General features: G+C 45.9%; 1 long non-coding RNA gene across 2 annotated transcripts; it reads right to left on the bottom strand.

Annotated features, from left to right (window-relative positions):
• Positions 1–5,361: 5,361 nt before the first annotated feature.
• On the bottom strand, positions 5,362–19,189 carry LOC103675495. 2 transcript variants are annotated; one of them, XR_005837943.1, is made up of 5 exons: positions 18,649–19,189; positions 10,155–10,342; positions 9,129–9,193; positions 7,035–7,153; positions 5,362–6,755 (listed from the first exon to the last, which is right to left on the bottom strand). It is a non-coding gene; the product is annotated as an uncharacterized LOC103675495 (long non-coding RNA). The 2 variants fall into 2 exon arrangements; XR_005837941.1 differs by lacking the exon at positions 7,035–7,153.
• Between the last annotated feature and the right edge of the window lie 1,426 nt (positions 19,190–20,615).

Here is a 20,615-nt window from a genome sequence, read left to right as displayed (position 1 = left end):
TTTGCCAGAAGCCACTTCTCAGCAACCAGTCCACGTTCTGGGAGGGGATAGTGAGACTTTATTAAGCAGCGAGCCCTCGCTGCCGTGGGGGTGTTCGTGATTTTAGGGATTTGTGAAGATTTCAGAATATATATTTTTTTGAAGATCAAGATTCCATTAAACATCAATTATAGCACGATGATAGTATGTTGTCTGCACCATGAACTTCATAATGAGGAAGGCTGAGTCTTTTATTTAACTTTTTCAAAGATTTATTTATTTTAAAAACAGAGTGGGGAGGGGCAGAGGGAGAAGAAGAGAGAGTCTCAAGCAGACCTGAAGGAGCGCTGAGCCCCGCGTGGGGCTCGATCTCACGACCCCGAGATCATGACCTGAGCTGAAACCAAGAGTCTGACACTTAACTGACCGTGCCACCCAGGCGCCCCAAGACTGAGTCTTTTATTTTAACAGGTAAAAACACACAGAAAAGTTATTAACCCCTCCTCATCTTTTCGCAAAAGGTGGCATAGTGTACAAAGTGTTCTGTGCCTTGTTTTCATTCACTCAGCAGTGTATCTCGGAAAGCTTACCATGTCCTTGCAAAGAGCCTTCTCGCTCTTTGTGACAGCTGTATGGTATTCTGCCATATGGATATTTCGTCACTTCTTTAACCAAGGACTGGTCCTATATCCCCAATGCCTAGAATAACCCCTGATACATACGGAGGGCACTTTGTAAATATTTGGTAAATGAATACTTTTGCCTTCAAGAAGATGATACTAGATAAAGCATAGAAACCTAGACCTGAAAAAGGTCAAGAACATGATATAGAACATTATACATGATAGATTAACATGAAACAAATGAATTTATTTTAAAAGGCAATTATCCAGGCAGTTAAGTGGGACACAATGTCTAAGAGCCCAGGTTCTGGAGTCAGACCACATGAGCTGCAATCCCAGCTCCACCATTTTACTAGTGATATGACTTCGGGCAATCAATTCACTTTAGCTGTGCCTCTGTTTCTTCATCTTTATTTTTTTAAAAAAGACTTTATTTATTTTATTTGACAGAGAGAGAGACAGCCAGCGAGAGAGGGAACACAAGCAGGGGGAGTGGGAGAGGAAGAAGCAGGCTCCCAGCGGAGGAGCCTCATGCAGGGCTCGATCCCAGGGATCTGGGATCAAGCCCTGAGCCAAAGGCAGACGATTAACAACTGAGCCACCCAGGCGCCCCTGTTTCTTCATCTTTAAATTGGACTAACTACGTGGGATAATGAATACAGAGCACTCCGCACAACTCCTGGCATAGCCCCTGCACTCAGTACAAGTTAGATGTGATTATCACACGGGGCTAACAAAGGAAGTGTGCTTTGTTGTGGGTGCTTTGATGGGGACAGAGGGAGGGGGCACGGATGGTCCAAAGATCCCAATGGGAAGAAACTCCGGGAACAGAGGTGTGGGGATGGGACCCACAAGGACGCTGTGCGAGATGTCAACAGATCTATCATGGGGGCACAATCTCGAGGAGTAATGAAAAGCTGAGATGGGTGAGAGGTAGGCTTTGATAGCAAACTGAAGCTTGTGCTTAATACCAGTGAAGTCTGAGGGAGGACATAGCAATGTCTCTGCTTGGGGAAGAATAATTTTAACAAGCAGATGCATCAGACAAGAGAAAGACCAAAGGACGAGAAAAGAGTTAAGCCTGGGCTCCTACTTGGTGCTGATTTTGGCACTTCACAAACTTGGTCTCGTGCCGTCCTCAACAGCTCAACTCTGTGACGTAGGTATTATTAGCCCTGCAGAGAAATAACTGGGCTTGAAGGGGCTAGGCGTACTGTCCGTGGTCGGAGAACAAGGAACTGGTAAAGTTAAATATAAAGCTGAAGCGGTCTGCCTCCAAATACGAGGTGTGCCGGAGCTGACTCACAGAGGCTTGCTAAGGTACAATTTCAGGAAATTTGTGAGCATTTGTTAAACAGGGCCATTATTAAAAATTAAATGATGCAAACTTATAATTAAATTATTTTTAAAACAAGGTAGTAAATACTCAAAATTCATCACTTCCTAACTATTATCACTACCTTTTACTAGAGCCTCTGCTTTTGAAGGTTCTGTACAACTCTCCCTTCTGTAGCGTGGAAATCCCACGTAACGTTGTGCGGCTGCGCGTCTCTGCCCCTCCCCTCATTCAGTGAGATCACACGGACAGCTGGAAGCTGGCCACGAGGGGGGCATTTGCCACACGGCAACTGGCACACATTACACATCAGGGCTCAATTTACCATTTTGTTGATTGTCTAGACTTAAGAAAGTGGTGGGAAGGGGCGCCTGGGTGGCTCAGTCGTTAAGCATCTGCCTTCGGCTCAGGGCGTGATCCTGGAGTCCTGGGATCGAGCCCCACATCAGGCTCCTCCACTGGGAGCCTGCTTCTTCCTCTCCCACTCCCCCTGCTTGTGTTCCTCCCTCACTGGCTCTCTCTCTCTCTCCATCAAATAAATAAATAAAATATTTTAAAAAAAAGTGGTGGGAAATGTTAATAATGTAGACAAAACCTAAAAGTGTGCTGTGTCTAGGGACACCTGGGTGGCTCGTTTAATTTGGCTTCTGGCTCTTGATTTTGGCTCAGGTCATGATCTCGGGGTTGTGGGATCGAGCCCCCATCGGACTCCATGCTCAGTGGGGAATCTGCTTGGGATTCTCTCTCTCCCTCTCCCTCTGTCCCTCCCCCACCCTCCCTCCCTCTCTCTCTCTCTCTCAAATGAATAAATAAATAAAATCTTTTTTAAAAAGTGTGCTGTGTCTATAGCTGTTACGTTTTTTCACAACACAAACACATTGAGGAAAGATTCTTTCGGCATTAGAAGACCGTTACTTGACTCAGCAAAGAAGCCATTTATGTCACTGACAGATGAGTGAAGTTCCAACATATGTCTTTGCGGTTTCACTTTGCTCTTACTCACTAATGTAAACAAAAATACCAACCAACATTCATGTCTTTGTCAATTACAACCACAGGTTGGCTATGGAGACAGAGCTAGGGAAAAATCCACGAAAGCATTCTGTGGGAATCAACTGGCTAATACGCTCTACGGTAATTTGTAACAGAGTGCTACCTACCTACCTATCTATCTATCTATCTATCTATCTATCTACCTATTTAAAGATTTAATTTATTTATTTGACAGAGAGAGACAGACAGACGGAGCAGAAGCAGGGGGAGCGGGAGAGGGAGAAGCAAACTCCCTGCTGAGCAGGGAGCCTGATGCGGGGCTCAATCCCAGGACCCTGGGATCATGACCTGAGCCAAAGGCAGCTGCTTAACAGACTGAGCCACCCAGGCATCCCCAGAGTGCGATATATTTAATATCATTTGTAAACCATGGGCCACACATCCTTTATAGCAGTAAAGTTTCTGATAAGCTTATATACGCACATTTTTTCCAGAGAGTCATTGCTAAACATCTGCCAGCACCCCACTGCTCTAATTTATCATACCACCTTGCCTCCCAAGGGGAGAGGGGACCAGCCATGCTTCTCCACATCAAGTTAATGAAGACCGGCCTCCATCAAGCATAGTATATTTATTTTAGGCAAACTATGTTATTTTCTTTTGACCTCTTCCCTGATTTTCTTCTAGATCCTTGAAATACATCACTGCTTATTTTCAGCCCAAATTATGCAAGTATGTAAGACTTCCTCTAACTCTGTAAATAGTAATTTTCTGACATTGCCTTTCCCTTCAACACTCTGATTCATCAATTCTAAGATGCACATTTTTTCCCATTTAACATCTCTGAGATTGCGAAGCCTCTCATAGTCGCCGTTGGCCGGGCAACAGCTGTGTCACTGCCTCCACGTGTGTGAACTTGGCCGTGGCTATTCCATTGGCATCATGGCGGATGAGTTTAATTGATGTTTAAAATGTCTTTTCAGAGATTGCTCATTGAAACAAAAGGTTCTTGGAGTCCCAGGCAGGCAGAGAAACAAAGCAGTGCGGTGGGGACAGATTGGTAGTAATAAAGCAAAAATCTCACTCTGGAGCAATGGCCAAAATTCTCAATTCTCTTGTAAAGCCCAACCAAGAGTCTTATGGGACCTAAGAAAGGAAGAGACCCACAACTAGATGAAGTTGTGGTCCATTTTGTAGCTAAAACATACGCAATGTCCATCATAATACCATAAGCCACGCAACAAGGTAACCCAAGGAAAGTAAACCGTCAAATCCCTTGGAGCAAATGAAAGAAATCTCAAAGCAACGAGAAACTGTGATGACCATTTCACGTGTCACCTTGGACCATTGTTAAGGCGTGGTTTCATATTTAATTAGCAGCACATTTCCCCTATAAGTGGTTTATTAAAATAATGGCACATTTTAGCATCAGTGGTATATGAGAATTGCTGAAATCTGAAAACTATCTTCATTGTCCTCTTCTAGCCATCACTTCTTTAAAAAAGCTTTTATTTTTAAATCATCTCTACACCCAACGTGGGGCTCAAACTCACAACCCTGAGGTCAAGAGTTGCATGGTCCTCTGACTGAGCCAGCCAGGCGCCCCTCTTCTAGCCATCATTTTATATCAACTATCATACATTGCTTTGCATGTATATCAAGCATCCTGTATGTTTTGGTGATTTGCTACAGAAATGCAACTGCGGGGCGCCTGGGTGGCTCAGTCGTTAAGCGTTTGCCTTCGGCTCAGGGTGTGATCCAGGGGTCCTGGGATCGAGCCCCGCATCAGGCCCTCTCTCGCTGGCTGTTTCTCTCTGTCAAATAAATAAATAAAATCTTTAAAAAAAAAAAAAAAAAGAAAAGAAATGCAACAGCTACTCTGAAACCAAAGCAGGCCAGCTCCACATGCCCGTCTCCAGTCTTACTTCCGGTCTTTACTTCCCTACTCCCACGTAACACAATGACCAGCTTCTTTCCTAAAATAACTTTAGATTGATGTATGATACACATTTAAAGACTGCAAACATTGGGGCGCCTGGGTGGTGCAGTCATTAACTGTCTGCCTTCGGCTCAGGGCGTGATCCTGGCATTCTGGGATTGAGCCCCACATCAGGCTCCTCTGCTGGGAGCCTGCTTCTTCCTCTCCCACTCCCCCTGCTTGTGCTTCCTCTCTCCCTGGCTGTCTCTCTCTCTGTCAAATAAATAAATAAAATCTTAAAAAAAAAAAAAACTGCAAACATTATGAACACACGGGTCAATGCGTTATCCACAAACACCACCCAGATTAAGAAATAGAACATTAATAGGACCTCAGAAGCTGTGCTCAGTGCCCCCTCCCCCAGTTACTATCCACTCCCCTTCCCCAGAGATAACCTGACAGCATAAGTGAGTTTCCCCCATTTCTAAAATTTACATAAATAGAATTGAGATAGTTTATATTATTTTACTTTTGGCTTCTTTCACTCCACAACATCTTTGTGAAATGTATCAGTTATTGTGTATAGTTCAGCTGAAATGTCTTAGCAGCTGAGTGTTGTTTTATTGCATGAATATACCATGATTCTTTCATCCTACTGCTGATAGACATTTTGGCTGTTTTCATTTTAGGGCTGTTATGGTTTTGTGTTTTTTCGAACTCTTAAAGAAATGGAAATAACATTGGACATGTCCCATTGGGCAAATTTAAGGTGTACAATGTGTTAATCTGATACATTCCTATATCGTGACATGATTGTCATTGTAGGGATAACTAGTGTCTCTATCACTTATATAATGATCTTTTCTTTTTAGAGGTTGGAACCATTAAGTTCTAGTCTCTCAGCAAGTCTGATGATTTTAATACAAGGGTGTTGTCTACTGGGCTCTTTGGACTAGTGCTGTTATAAACATGCTCCAACGTGTCCTTGCATGTACATAGGAATGCATTTCTGTTCGGTGTATGTCTAGAACGGACTTAGTGGGTCAGAGGGTATTTGTAGGTTCAGTTTCAGTAGGAACTGCCCGATGCCTTTGATTTGTGACAAAGTTGTAGAGCAAAAGGAAAAGGATGGTTTTTAAAAATAATTGAAACTTTGTCCTTACTTTTTCCTATACACAAAACCCAACTTCAGGTGAATTTGAAATCTGAACGTGAATAAAAGAATGCTAAAGCTCCTACAAGATAATTTAGGAAAATATGCAGAAAATAGTAGAGAAAACACTTCGTTTGTTGAAGGCCTGTGATCATTAATGCAACAAACACATTTTGCTTGATTCTCACATCGAGTAAACTGCAGGGAAAGACTAGTGGATGCTTTTCAAAAATACCAGGTAACCCTTCTTTTAACAGAATTTGGGGGATTATTTTGGTTGCTCTCTCCTCTTCCTCCTCCATGTGTAAAGTACCGAAACATTCCCCCGGCCTTACACTTCTTTGAATTGGATTCCCTCCCCCACTATTTCCTAGCACCAGCAGACAGCAGATGTTCCAAGGGAGGCCCTGGTTGGCACTTCCATCTCCACAGCTGCTCCATCAGGGGGAGAGGTTTATTCCTTGTTCTTGTCACAGTTGGATTGCAGTCCAGGGCTGGAATGGTGGCTCCTAGGAGGACATCCAGGATCCAGTCGGTTCCTTCTGTCTTGTTGCTTGGCCATCGGCACGGGGCCTCCTGGACCTCATGTTCCAAGATGGTGCCCCATGTCATCTACTTTGTGAGCAGCAGGATGGAGGAAGGGGACAGGAAAGGTCTGCCCCCTCTCGTTAAGGGTATAACCTGGGAATTGTTCAGATCACTTCTTCTCATAATAGCCCATTGACCAAAGTCTTGTCGTATGACTGGGTGAAACTGCAAGGGGAGGATAAAAAGTTATCTTATGTCTGGAAGACCATGAGCCCTGGCAAAGAAGAAGGTGAGAACAGATGTTGGGGAGCAACTGGCGCTTCCTGTCCCCCCATCCTTCAAGGCTCAGCTGAAATCCTACCACTTGTACAAGCTCCCCCTGATGCCCTCCAGCCAGAAGAACTGAAGCCCAACCTGCTCTGCCTCTTAGGGAGCATGGCCCTGCGGGCCTTTAGCCTCTCCTGGCTTCTCTTATCACTCTGTCCACATGTCTTATCCCCCTACCAGAAGGAAGGCTCCAAGAGGGCAGGACGCATGTCAGATTCAGTTTGCATGTTTCATTCTAGGAACCAAATCCTGGGTTGAAAACTGCTGAAGCATTTCTCCTGCCTTTCCTATGGAAACTGTAAGTACAGATAACCAAAATAGCAGATGAGAAGTCTCTCTTTGTAGAAATATTCCAGCTAATAAAGAAGGAATGGTAGAATTAAAATATCACCACCCTGCATTCCCCAAAGAACTAATAATGGATTGAACATGACTGCTGACATCCCAAAAGGGGAGACAACCAGATGTTGTGTGTCTGTCTGAAAGAGTCCTGAAAAATAAATAAATAAAATCTGAATTTAAAAGAAATATAAGGGATGGAGGTATATTTTAAATAACACCAGAGGCATGCAGTGAGCAAAATCTTGAAAGTGGGAAACTCTCCAGGACAAATGACCTGGTTTCCTCAACATAGAAGTTGAAAGGAAAAGAGAGAAGAGTGAAGGGGGGAAGAGACAAAGGGGAGAAGTTTTGGATTACAAGAACCTTGAGAGACCTATCAATCTATCATAATATATGGACATTATTTGGGTCTTGATTTGAACAAACTATAAAAGAAACCAACACCCAAGCCTGAACTGAGCGAATATTTGCTATTAGGCAATTACTGTTAATTTTTAAGGTGTGACAAGGGTAATGTAGTTATGTTTTTATAGTCAGGAGCCCTTATCTTTTGGAAATTTGTGCTGAAATATTTACAAAGGAAAAGATGTAAAGCCACCCGGAGGGAAGCGTGTGGTGTATGAATGAAAACAAAGCTGGAAACGAGTGGATACTTGTAGTTGGGTGATGGGTCCACAGAGTTTCGTTATATATTTTTTCTACTTTTGTATATGTTTGCCATGTTCCATAATATTTTTAATACAAAAAATTGCCTTCTCCATTTGATCAGTGCTTTACACATAGTGGTATTTAAAAAATATCTATTGAATGAAAGAATTGTCAGACAGTAGCAGCCTTATCAGAAAGGGCCATCTGGTCTCCCACACATTTTCAGGACTGATAGTCACTCGACATCTCTCATGCTTATAGTGACACTCAATCCACACTCCCTTCTGAGAATTCCCTCAACCATCAAGCCCCTGGCCAAGGACAGGAAGAGACAGCAGATGAGAACCGGATACACCCACGGTAGCAACCAGTTCACAGATGGGTGGGCCAATCAGATTCTCTCTCAGTGACTTGAAATAAGACCCTAAGGTTTGGTCAGACAAGAAAGGGTCCTACAAATGGGAGGTTTTGTAGAATGGGGGCAAGCGTATGCACCACACCCTTTTGCATGAAAAGAAGTTCAACTTTGCTCATTACAATAGAAATGTAAATTGAAAATACACTTAGATACGATTCCTCATCTGTCAAATTAGCAAAAATTCAAAAGCTTAGCAACAGATTTGGGGGTGGGGTGTGGGCGCCTGGATGGCTCAGTTGGTTAAGCATCTGCCTTCAGGTCAGGTTATGATCCCAGGGTCCTGGGATCGAGTCCCACATGGGGCTGCCTGCTCAGCGGGGAGTCTGCTTCTCCCTCTCCCTCTGCTGCACCCCTGCTTGTGCTCGCTCTCTGTCAAATAAATAAATAAATAAATAAAATCTTAAAAAAAAAAACAAAAGAAAGCTTAACGACACACATGGTTGGCAAGGTGGTGGGGATAGAGGCACTTTCATACATTGCCAGTAAAAATGCAAAGTTCAACAATATGGAGAGAAGGTTGGCAATATTTAACGTGTATGTTTTGACCCAGCAATCCCACTTCTAGAATTTTAAATTCAAAAGACACCTCTGGGGCACCTGGGGGGCTCAGTCAGTTGGGCGTCCAACTCTTGATCTCTGCTCAGGTTGTGATCTTAGAGTCGTGAGATTGAGCCCCCCATCAGGCTCTACACTGAGAGTAGAGCCTGCTTAAGATTCTCTCTCTGCCCCTCTGCACCCCCGTCCGTGCTCTCTGTCTCTCTCTCTCTCAGAAAAAAAAAAAAAAAGATACCTCTAACAACACAAAACTATGCAGGCATGAGTTATTTATTACATGTAACTGCAAAATACTGACAACTACTCACATGCCCGGAAGTAGGAGACTGGCTGAATGACCGACAGTACAGTCACACCACGAAGTTCTATGCAGCTGAAGAAGAATGAAAACAATCTCTATGAACTGAACTGGAGTGATTTCCTGGACATATTGCTAAGTGAAAAAAAGCAAAGTGCAAAAAAGGCATATACAATACGTGACATTTTATGTAAGAAAGAAGAGGAAATAAGAAAACAAATACATTTCTGCTGATGCTTACAGAACGACACAGGGAGGGGCGCCTGGGTGGCTCAGTCAGTGAAGCATCTGACTTTAGCTCAGGTCGTGATCTCAGGATCCTGGGATTAAGTCCTGCGTCGAGCTCCTCGCTCAGCGGGAGGCTGCTTCTCCCTCTGTCCCTCCCCAGTTCCCTCCCAGCTCTTACTCTCTCTCTCTCTCTCTCTAAAATAAATAAATAAAATCTTAAAAAGAAAAAAAAAAAAAGACACAGGCAGAGTAAACCAGAAACCAGTGAGATGAGGGTTGGAGGGTAGATAAAGGCAGGGGTTTACCAGAAACTGGTAAACCAGTTCTCTGCAAATAAATAAATAAGTGAATAAATAAATATAAATAAATAAGCCAGCCAGCCAGCCCTGGTTTGTAAATTTGCCGGTTTCCTTCGTGTAAATCCTCCCATTGTGGTTAATAGTAAACTTCCTACAGAGATTCACAGAATCATGTCTTACAAGCAAAAACAAGTCGGCCTTCAGCCCAACACTAAGTCAAAGGGTTAGGGAAAAAAGTGGCACTTCTCTGAATATACCTTTTTATATAGTTTTTTCATCAACTTTACCGAAATGCAACTTATATCCAATAAAATGCAATTTATATGTAATAAAATGCAATGATCGACAGTAAAATGAATCCACTTTAAGCACACGGTTTGATTCATTTTGATAAATGCATGCACCCTTCTAACCACCCCCCTCCCACAATCATAATATAGGACTTTCCCATTCTCCCCACGTCCCAGTTAAGCCCCACAGTCCACCACCAGCTTCAAGCAACCACTTACCTGCTTTTCATTTCCATAGTTTAGATTTACCTTCTTTAGAGTCTCATACAAATGGAACCATACAGTACAGACTCGGCGTCACGTCTTTGGGATTCATCTGCGTTGCTATGTGTGTCAGCAGTTTATTTCTACTTCTTGCAGAAATCAGTCCACGGCACGGATACGCCACAATTTACTGATCCAGTCACCTGTTAATGGACATTTGCCTTGTTTCTAACTTTTCGCTACTATGAATAAAGTGGCAACGAACATTCATGTTAAGTCTTTATGGGGACGTACATTTTCATTCCGTTTAGGTTACTACGTGGGAACAAAATGTCCAGGTCACATGGTAAATATAAAACTTTATAAGTGTAGCTTTACTTGAAACTTGTCAATTTTTTTCCCACAGTGGGTCCAGCAACAGTGAATGGGTGTTGTAGCCACCCGGACCTTCATCCGTGGTTTTTATTGTCATTCTTTTATATTTAGCCATTCTAGTGACTGTGGTGGCTTCTCATTGTGCTTGTAATGCAAACTTCCTGATGATTACTGTTGTTGAACATTGTTTTCTGTGCTCCTTGGTCAGGGCTGCTTAGAGACATTGCGAAGTCCAGAGTTACAGCAGGAAAAGTACAAGATGAGCCCGGAATACCTCGCTGTGCCAGAGAATAAGCAAGTGCTTTTTAAAATATTATGGAAGGTATGTGAAAAAGACACAGGAATCAGCTCTATGAGCCTTCCGCTGGCAGAATCTGGGACATCAAAATTTCAAACACCAAACCTTCAAGGAGAGTTGTATATTATAGTCCATTGAATAAAATAAAAACCCATGAGTCCATAGTGACAAAAAAAAAACCCAGATAAGCAGATAAATACTAATAAATATGGAGGCTCTTTTTTTTTTTTTTTTTAAGAGGAAGTGTGTGCAGGTGAGGGAGGGGGTAGAGGGAGAGCGAGAGAGAAGATGTGAAGCAAGCTCCAAGTTCAATACAGGACCCAACCCAGGGCTCGATCCCATGATCCTGAGATCATGACACCTGATCCGAATACAAGACCTGAACCAAAACCAAGAGTTGGATGCTCAACCCACTGAGCCCCCCAGGCGCCCCATGGAGACTCTGAACTATAGAGAACAAACTGATGGTTACCAGAGGGGAGGTGGGTGGGGAATGGGGGAATAGAGGATGGGGATGAAGGCGGGCACTTGTGTTGAGCCCTGGGTGATGTATGGAAGTGTCGAATCACTATACTGTACACCTGAAACAAATATAACACTGTATGGGAACGATACTGGAATTTAAATAAAAAGTTAAAAAAAATACTGACTAATAAATGTGGAAGGAATGAAGTTGTAAAAGTAACCATCTTGCCACCATCATAGTAAGAATCAATTCAGGCAAGATTCATCAATGCATGTAAATTCAAGTGGGGGGGGGTTTGATGAAGGACAGAATATTTATACAGTCTCAAAATTTCTACCTACACCTTAGTTATTAATCACAAGAGAAAAAAAGTCAAAACACACTGGAGAACCCGGACAACACATGAAGGAAGTGATCATGACTCATCACCAAGGGGCCGATGAATTTCACAAACTTTCAGACGTGACTTCCCTAACAAGAAGGGCTAACATGTGTTATTCCAGCCAAACACACACAACCTAAATCCAGTCACGAGGAAATATTGCAGAAACCCCAAGTGAAGGATATTCTATAAAATATCTGGTCTGTAGTCCTCAAAAGTATTAACGACCAGAAAGACAGAGACAGACTGAGGGACTGTTCCAGAATCAAGGTGACCAAAAAGGCACGAAACCAAGTGTAATACTGATTCCTGGATGGATCCTGCATAGGGAAAAAGATCGCTAAGAAGAACATTACTGAGTCAATTACAGAAATTGGAATGTGTATTACGGATGAGATAAAAGTAATATGGCAACGTTCAAGGTCTTCGATTCGGGGACACCTGAGTGGTGTCGTCAGTGAGCTGTCTGACTCTTGGTTCCAGCTCAGGTCATGATCTCGGGGTCCTGAGATCGAACCCGGAGTCGGGCTCCATGCTGAGAGCAGTGAGTACGGAGTCCGCTTTTGCTCACCCTCTTCCCCTGCCCCTCCCCCCATGCTCAAGCTCGCGCTCTCTCTCTCAGATAAACAAATAAATAATAAATCTTTAAAAAAATTTCTTCAATTTGATCACCATAATGTGGAAATAGAAGCGCATACCCATATTTAGGAAATACACAGTAAAGTATTCAGGAGTAAAGGGACATGATGTATGCAAACTCCCCTCAAATTGTTTAGACAAATATCATGTGTGGGCGTCTGCCTTCGGCTCAGGGCGTGATCCCGGCGTTATAGGATCGAGCCCCACATCGGACTCCTCTGCTGGGAGCCTGCTTCTTCCTCTCCCACTCCCCCTGCTTGTGTTCCCTCTCTCGCTGGCTGTCTCTCTCTCTGTCGAATAAATAAATAAAATTTAAAAAAAAAAGAAAAAATATTATGTGTATATATAATATATGTACATATGCATACATATATGCCTCTAATATATACATAGAGAGAGAGAGAGAATGAGAAAAACAAATACACAAACTGTCAAACGTTGGTGAACATAAAGTATTCTGAGTTCCTTGCACCATTCTTGCAACTTTAATGTAAGTTTGAAATTATTTCGAATAAAATGTTTTTTCGGACCTTGAAAAAGAAGATACCACAGCAAGCCAAAGCCACTGCAAATCCAAGCAACACAGGAGCAGAACTTGGGGGCCAGCGAGGGGCCCGTGAGCACAGGGATCGGTATGGGCTCCGTGAGGGGACGCGGAGGCAGGTGGCTCGGGGAGGAGCGGTGCTTGAGCACCTGGCAGTCTGGATCCTGAAGCCATCCCAGGAGGCCTGGGGGCTTCTGGGGCTCCGGCTCCCCCAGAGAGGTTGACTATTTCCGCTTCTTGTGTGGCAAAGGGGGAAAGCCTGGGCTGTGACAATTTAGAAACAACTGTCTTGCTTTCTCTTTAGTTGTTCCCTTTAGCTGTTGGGCTGGACACAGGGGGTCTCATTCTGGGGCCTGGGGACTTGAATGGTGAAAACAAATCCTCATTTTGTCTGATTACTACCTGAAAATTAGCAGTATCTTCGATTATAAATGTAGGCAACAAACTCCAGTAGAATCAGCAGTAGCCGCTAGAAATCACAGATACTGTCCTGTCACTTCACAGCTCCCGTGAGCGTCTTGAAATATTTACATTCATTGCTCCTTGCAGCCAAGGCTTCTGGATCTGAGCAACTCTGAACTGACCCCCTCGAGGGCTTGTGGCGTTTATTGCTTCACCCCATGCACGCGGTGTGACCCTTGAAAGGGGCTCAGAATTGTTTGTTGAAGTGAGTTGATTTCCATAGTTCGGTTAATGTCTCGCTACTTGGGAATCCAAAGACCCCAAAAAGATACTTAAAAACCAAAATGAAACAAAACAACTTCTTGGAAACAGACGTTATTTTGTTCCTCTCTTGAGTTCCCAGAGAGGCCACCCCTTGGCCTCTTCCATATGCCCTTGTGTCTCCCTTTGGCTTACTGAATTCCTCCCGACGTCAGGCGGTGAGATACCAGCCACGGAAGAACACGCGATTCTTTGATGTCAGTGTCAGACATCCTGTTTCCCTATGACGATTGTCCCTTAGCACAGGGGTTTAGTTTCCTAGCTTGGGCCGCTCATTCCCATGCTGGGCATGCGTTCTTTGCAGTGGTGTAGCCGGTGGCCCAACAAGACAGCGGGACTCTCTCCCCCGATGGCTGGTGGCTCTACGCTGGGGACGCTTCGAGCAAAGGCCAGGAGATAAATATTTCACTATTGCAAGGGAAGAAAACCTCCAGGTAAGTGTGGAGCAAAAGCACTCAATCAAGTGGCTTCTACGGTCAGTGTGTCAGTCATCTATCATACAGGAAACCACCCAAAACTTCGTAGCTTCAAACACCAACAGTTTATTATTTCTTATCATTCTGTGGGTTGCAAGGGCACTTCTCACGTTGGTCTCTCAGGGCCCAGCTCATGCAAATGCATTCTGGCGGGAGGGTACAGGGTGGCCGGGGCTGGAGTGTCCGATAGCTGGGCCTGTCTCTCCCCAGCTCTCCTGTCCTGGACTTCCTCTCCGCATGACGGCCTTGGCGCAGAATCCCGAGAGGACCAAAGTGAGTCTCTTGAACCTGGCTTAGCAGTCATACAACTTCACCTCTGCCATGTTCTATTGGCCAAAGCAAATCCAAAAGCCAGCCTAGATTCAAAGGGTGGAGAAAAAGACTCCATTTCTTGGTGGAAAGAGCAGCAAAGAGTCTGTGGCCATTTTTAATCCACCACAAGATGGGAACAAAGTAGCACCCTCAAACACTGTGTAAGAAAGTGTCAGCATAGGGGCGCCTGGGTGTCTGACTCTTTGTTTTGGCTCAGGTCATGATCTCAGGGTCATGGGCCACTCGGTATGGAATCTGCTTAGGACTTTCTCTCTGTCTCCCTCTACCCCTCCCCTCTGCGTTCTCTCTCTCTCTCTCTCAAATAAATAAATAAAATCTTCAAAAATTAATACAGTGTTAGTACAGAGATAAAGAATGGCTAGGGAACACCTACGAATTAAAAGCTGATTTTGTTTTTCTGGCTGTGGAGCACCTGGGGTATTTTATTTTATTTCTTTTTTTTTAAGATTTTATTTATTTATTTGAGAGAGAGAGAGAGAACACAAGCAGGGAGAGTGGCAGGCAGAGGGAGAGGGAGAAGCAGGCTCCCTGCTAAGCAAGGAACCCGATGCGGGACTCGATCTCAGGACCCCAGGATCATGACCCAAGCCAAAGGCAGATGCTTAACTGACTGAGCCACACAGATACCTCTTTCTTTTATTTCTTGAAAGAGAAGGTCAAGAGAAGAAACAGGAGGATGGTGGAGAGAGTTCAGATCACATCACTGAAACACAACAGAAGGAGCTAGGGCTGTTGGTCCTGGTGGAGAGAAGGGGAGAGGAGGTTGGGAAATTGATTTAAAATGTCTAGAAGACTAGTAGGTGTTATTAGACTGGTTTCTGTGCTACCAGAGAGCAGAACTAGAACCAGTGGGTAGACACTGCAGGAAAGCTGATTTTCCTTAAATGAAGAGATGAACATAAACAAAACCAACCACCGAGAGAGACAAGAGGCCGCTTTTCTCTGGGGGGTGCAGGCAGACCTTGATGACCACTGTTCTAGAATGTGGAAGTTATTCATGCACCTGGCCGGGCCTCTGGGAGTCCTCCCAGCTCTGGGATTTGATGACACCTTCTCCTTCTGTTGCTGCGTCGGGCTTCTGTGATGTGGGGATTACCAACTGTCAGTCCATCGGGCCGTTTCCAGAGTCTCCACGCCACCAGCCACTCCCTGGGCTCTGCAAAACCCGCAAATGTTGGCCAGGTGGCACTCCCCGGTACCCGTCCTTCCTGAAAGCCCCTGACACTTTTGCTCCTTCATTCTGGTTGTGTTCTGAGATTTCTTTCTGATCTTTTTCAGGACGTAGAAAAGATGTGCCTTCCCCTGTCCGGGATGGGTATGTTTCTTGAGGCCCAGAGACAACAGGCAACGTTGACTCTTTTGCACTGTTCATTGTGGGATCGTCGTCGCCTTAGCAGGGCAGCATCCACCCCGCCCACCTGGTACCTGGCTCACGGTTACCACCAGGAGGACCCGCGACAGCCAACAGCGTCACATGGCCCCTCCACCTTGCCCTCGCTTTCCTTAAGAGCGCCCAAGTTATTAACCTGGAGACTCCTATGGTCACTGAAGCCCAGGGTGAGGCAGGTGTGCGTCCTCTGATTCGGGAACCCACTCCCACCATCCAAACAACATGTAGGGGTTTCTTCCGGGCCAATGCTTCCGTGTATTGTCTCACTTAATTTTAATAACATAGTCCTACGTGGTAGGCACGGAGGAGAAAATGCAGGCAAAGGGAAGTCAAGTAACCAGCTCAAGGTCACAGTTACCAAGCGGCAGAAGGGAACCCCACACAGGCGGACTCCACAGCCGGTGACCTTAACCATGACAGTAGAATAGCTCCCATTTACCAGCACGTAAGACAGCATGACAGTGTCGTGAGTGCTTCACCTAAACTCTCGAACATAATCCTCATGACAACTGGATGAGTTGTTGTTGTCTCCACTGTTCCAGGTGACAAAACTGAGACACAAAGAAGTTAAGAAACTTGCCCAAGGACAAGGTGATGGGTAAAACACGGCCAGACTGTGACACTCCGCCCATTGGGGCAATAAGGTCTTTTTTCGCTCCTCTGGTTTTTTTGTTTTGTTTTGTTTTTATTTAAATTCCAGTTAGTTCACATAGAGTGTAATGTTAGTTTCAGGTGTACAATTTGGTGATTCAGCACCTCCGTACATCACCCGCTGCTCATCACAAGTGCACCCCTTTCGGGGCGCCTGGGTGGCTCAGTCGGTTAAGCCTCTGCCTTTGGCTTGGGTCATGATCTCAGGGTCCTGGGATCGAGCCCCGCATCGGGCTCCCTGCTCAGTGGAGAGTCTGCTTCTGTCTCTCCCTCTCCTTCTGCCCGCTATGGTCTCACTCTCTCCCTCACTCTCTCTCAAATAAATAAATAAGATCTCAAAAAAAACACAAAACAAAAACAAGTGCCCGCCCCCATCTTCAACACCTATTTCACCCATCCCCCACCCACCTCCATTCTCTATAGTTAGAGTTGTTTCTTGGTTTGCCTCTCTCTCTCTCTCTCTCTCTTTTTCCTTTGGCAGCAGAAAGAGAAATTAAGGTATCCATCCTATTTATAATTGTACCAGAAACAATAAGATACCTAGAAGTAAGGCTAACCAAAGAGGTGAAAGGCTGGTGCTCTGAAAATTATAAAATACTGATGAAAGAAATTGAAGATGACACAAAAAAAAGGAAAGACGTTCCATGCTCGTGGATTGGAAGAGCAAATATTGTTAAAATGTCTATACTACCCAAAGCGATCTACACATTTAACGTAATCTTTCCCCTCCTCTTAAAACTGGCCTCTGGCCGCCTTGACCTACAGTCAAGGACAAGCAAAAAGGGTGGTAGGTGGGTTGCAGGCCCAAACTGTTTTTTAAAGATTTTAATTATGTATTTATGTATTTATTTATTTAGAGAGAGCATGTGAGGGGAGGGGCAGTAGGAGAGGGAGAGAGCAGACCCCAAGCTGAGCGAAGAGCAGGACGCGGGGCTCCATCTCATGACATAAGGGGTCAGTCGCTCAACTGACTGAGCCACCCAGGCGCCCCCAGACCCAGACTTTGCGAAGACTGACATCTTGGTCTCTTAGAGCGCCGGCTGCCATATGAGAAATCTGACACCCTGCTGGAAAGACCAATGGGGAGGCCCTGAGATCACAGGGAAAGAGAGAAGGGCCCAGCTGAACCCAGCCTTCCCGCTAACTCGGCAATGCTCCAGATGTGTGCGTGAAACCATCCTGGACCCTTCAGACCCGCTCAGTTGCGGCTGAATACCACATGTGGGCACGAGAATCATCCAGCCAAGTCTGAATTCTCGTCCCAGGAAATCATGCGTATAATACAATGGTTGCCACTGTGCTTCAAGACAGTTTGTTACGGGGAAACAGATAACTGGAAGAGTAGCAAGGTTTGGAGATGACCCCGTGCCGTCTGGCTCCGAAGCACGTCTGCTCAGGTACCAGGCTACCCAGACGGCGTGAGCAGCCATCATCGGGCCAACAACACAAAACCCAAACCCAAACCACCCATTAGCATCCTCCATGTTTTTCTAAAACTCCTGAACTGGGTCTGCCCTACCAGGCCGTGATTCTGTGGCTCCTGCTTAGGGGCTCTGCCGACGGCTCTCCCCTCCGTTCCAGACACATCTCACAGGTGCTGATTCGGGAAGAACCCAGACGGACTCCAGGACTGCCGGGGGGACACATAACACAACAGCAATGAAGGTCCAGTGTCCGAGTGGGAGAGAGCCCATCACAACTGCCCAGAAGGAAGGGGAGCTGAGACGTCTAGATGAGAGGGCTCCCATGCTGAGTTCCAACAGATAACCCCCAAACAACAGGGTCACCCAGCAAAACACAAAATGTACAACAGGCCTTGAGCACCCCCGGAGACAGAGATGACAAGGTAAGAGAAAGAGCTGGGGATAGGGCAGCCTTGACTCCAATCCTCGTTCTGCTCAGTTCCTGCTGTGCAACCTTACGAAAGTTACTCAACTCTTCTGACCACCTTTTCCCTTTTAACAGACAAAATACTTGTCTTGCACATTGCTATGAAGAGTACTATAATCTGTTTACGACATTGTAGGAACTCAGTAAATGTTAGTTTTCCTTGATCCTTATCCAGGGGTCCAGAATATCACTTCGCTTTTTTTTTATTTCTCAAGCATTTCGTGGTTTCTGATCATTGAGCATTTGTCATAATTTAAAGGGAGTAGGGTGAGAGGGAAAGAGAAGGAAGGAAAGGTGAAAGTGGAACCACACCCCTTCTGGCAACTAACCAAGGCAACTTACCCTGCACGGACAGTGACGAGCTGGGCCCCAGACCTTCACCTGGCCGCCCCGGGCCAAGCTCTGAGTCTCCCCCTCCGCCCAGCCGCCTTCTGAACGGGCCTGGAGGCCGGTGGAGGCTCACCGCTGCCCGCGCGGGGGTCTCATCCCAGCACACGTCCGCCCTGGGCTTGTGTTCACCAGGCCGCTGGCCCCTGCGCCTGTCGGGGGAGGCCTGCTCCGGCCTGTCTGCTTTGTTGTGCTGCTGCGGTGCCAGAAAGACTCCTAGAGATGGAGAACAGGTGGGGGGAGAGCCTCAGCTCAGCTGCCCGAACGCCCTGCGCTGACCCGGGTCTGCGCCCTTGCGGCTACAGCGAACGGGAAACGGCGGCTGGGGGCCCCCCCGCCATCTGTGCGCCGCAGGAAGGAGGAGGGGGCCCAGGGAGCTCCTTCACGCCCCATCTTTTTAAGGGCAAGAACTTGGGCGTGGCTTCCATTGCTTCTCGTGCAAATCACTCGACACAAGCCTGTTAGCAGATACCTCCGGCTACAAAATGCTACAGGAGATAGGCTCGCCTGGGTGACCTCTGTCATTTTGGAGGAAGGGAGGACGGATATTGGGGGACAGCAAGAGTCTTCCCCTCCTTGCTGCCCCCTTTCCAGCTCATGTCTAACAGAACAGCATAACGATGCACATTTCTGTGGGGGAAACACAACAAAGAGGTACCCGGCACAGCAGGACTCGAAAAACATAAAGGTCAGCTGCTGGTAGTGGCAGAAAGCAAGGAAGTGCTCAAAACCCAGAAGGTGTCAAAGAGACACGGGAACCACGTTGAAAAATCTCCCAACAGCCAAAGCTCGGAAATCTGAGCAACAACATAATTACCGTGGTACTGGATTGCAACCCATAATACAGAATACGCGTAAATCCACATCTGGATAAAGTCATGATTCCGTAAGTAGACGGAGGACAAAGGACGAGTCTTCCTTACAGAAGAATTTCCAAATAGTATCAGTAGACGCTCCGTCCTTAGGTGGTAGAGCTGAANNCCCCCCCCCCCCCCCCCCGAGTGTGGGCTGAACTTGGTGACTCACACCCAAAGAATACCATACGTAAAGGGAAAACCAGTCACTTCACCGCGGAGGAACTTGGCAAACGCAACGGACACCAAATGATCAAGGTTACCATCCCATTCACATCCCGAACCCCCAACAGGATGTGACGAGGAGGGCACTTGACCTCTGTGGGATTCTTCCTACAAACTCCTAACAACACTCTGATCATGAGAAAAACAGCAGATGAGCCCTCCAAGCCTCTGGAGGGCTTGTAGATTTAGGGAGAGTCTGCAAAACACCGTATACCGCTACTCCTTAAAGTTGTCAAGGTCATGAAAAACTAGGAGAGCCGGAAACTATCCCAGACCTGGGGTGCTAAGGAGACATGTTACCTACGTGCTCGATCTGTTCTGCTCACTGCTGCGTCCTCCTGCCTCATACACAGCAGCCCCTGAATAAAATCACTTTGTTGCATTCTCTAGGTTTTTATTTTGTTTTTTTTTAAGATTTTGTTTATTTGACAGAGAGAGAGCACAAGCAAGGGGAGCGGCAGGCAGAGGGGGAGAGAGAAGTAGGCTCCCCGCTGAGCATGGAACCCGATGGGAACTTGATCCCAGGACCCTGGGATCATGACCTGAGCTGAAGGCAGACGCTTAACCCACTGAGCCACCCAGGTGCCCACCTAGGTTTTCGGATGCAAGCAGAGAAAACACGACTAAGCCTTAGATTCTCTTCCTTTCCTCTCTTAACTACGGACTCAAGCCCTGCCCCTCTGATCTCGTGCGTCAGGGTCGAGCTCCCCGCAGCCCTGCTGGGACCGGGCCCTCCAACCCGCCAGGGCCCTCTCAGCTTTGATTGACTCCCTGGCCTCTCGTTGCTCCATGTGGCTATTCCTCCAGGCTTCTCGGCAATCTTTTCTATCCCTAGCAAGAATA

Source organism: Ursus maritimus, unplaced genomic scaffold (genome assembly GCF_017311325.1).
Source record: "Ursus maritimus isolate PB19 unplaced genomic scaffold, ASM1731132v1 scaffold_26, whole genome shotgun sequence".
In the NCBI taxonomy this organism is placed as follows: Eukaryota; Metazoa; Chordata; class Mammalia; order Carnivora; family Ursidae; genus Ursus; species Ursus maritimus.
The sequence above is the reverse complement of the archived record's forward strand: the minus strand, read 5'-3'. Positions and strand labels throughout refer to the sequence as shown.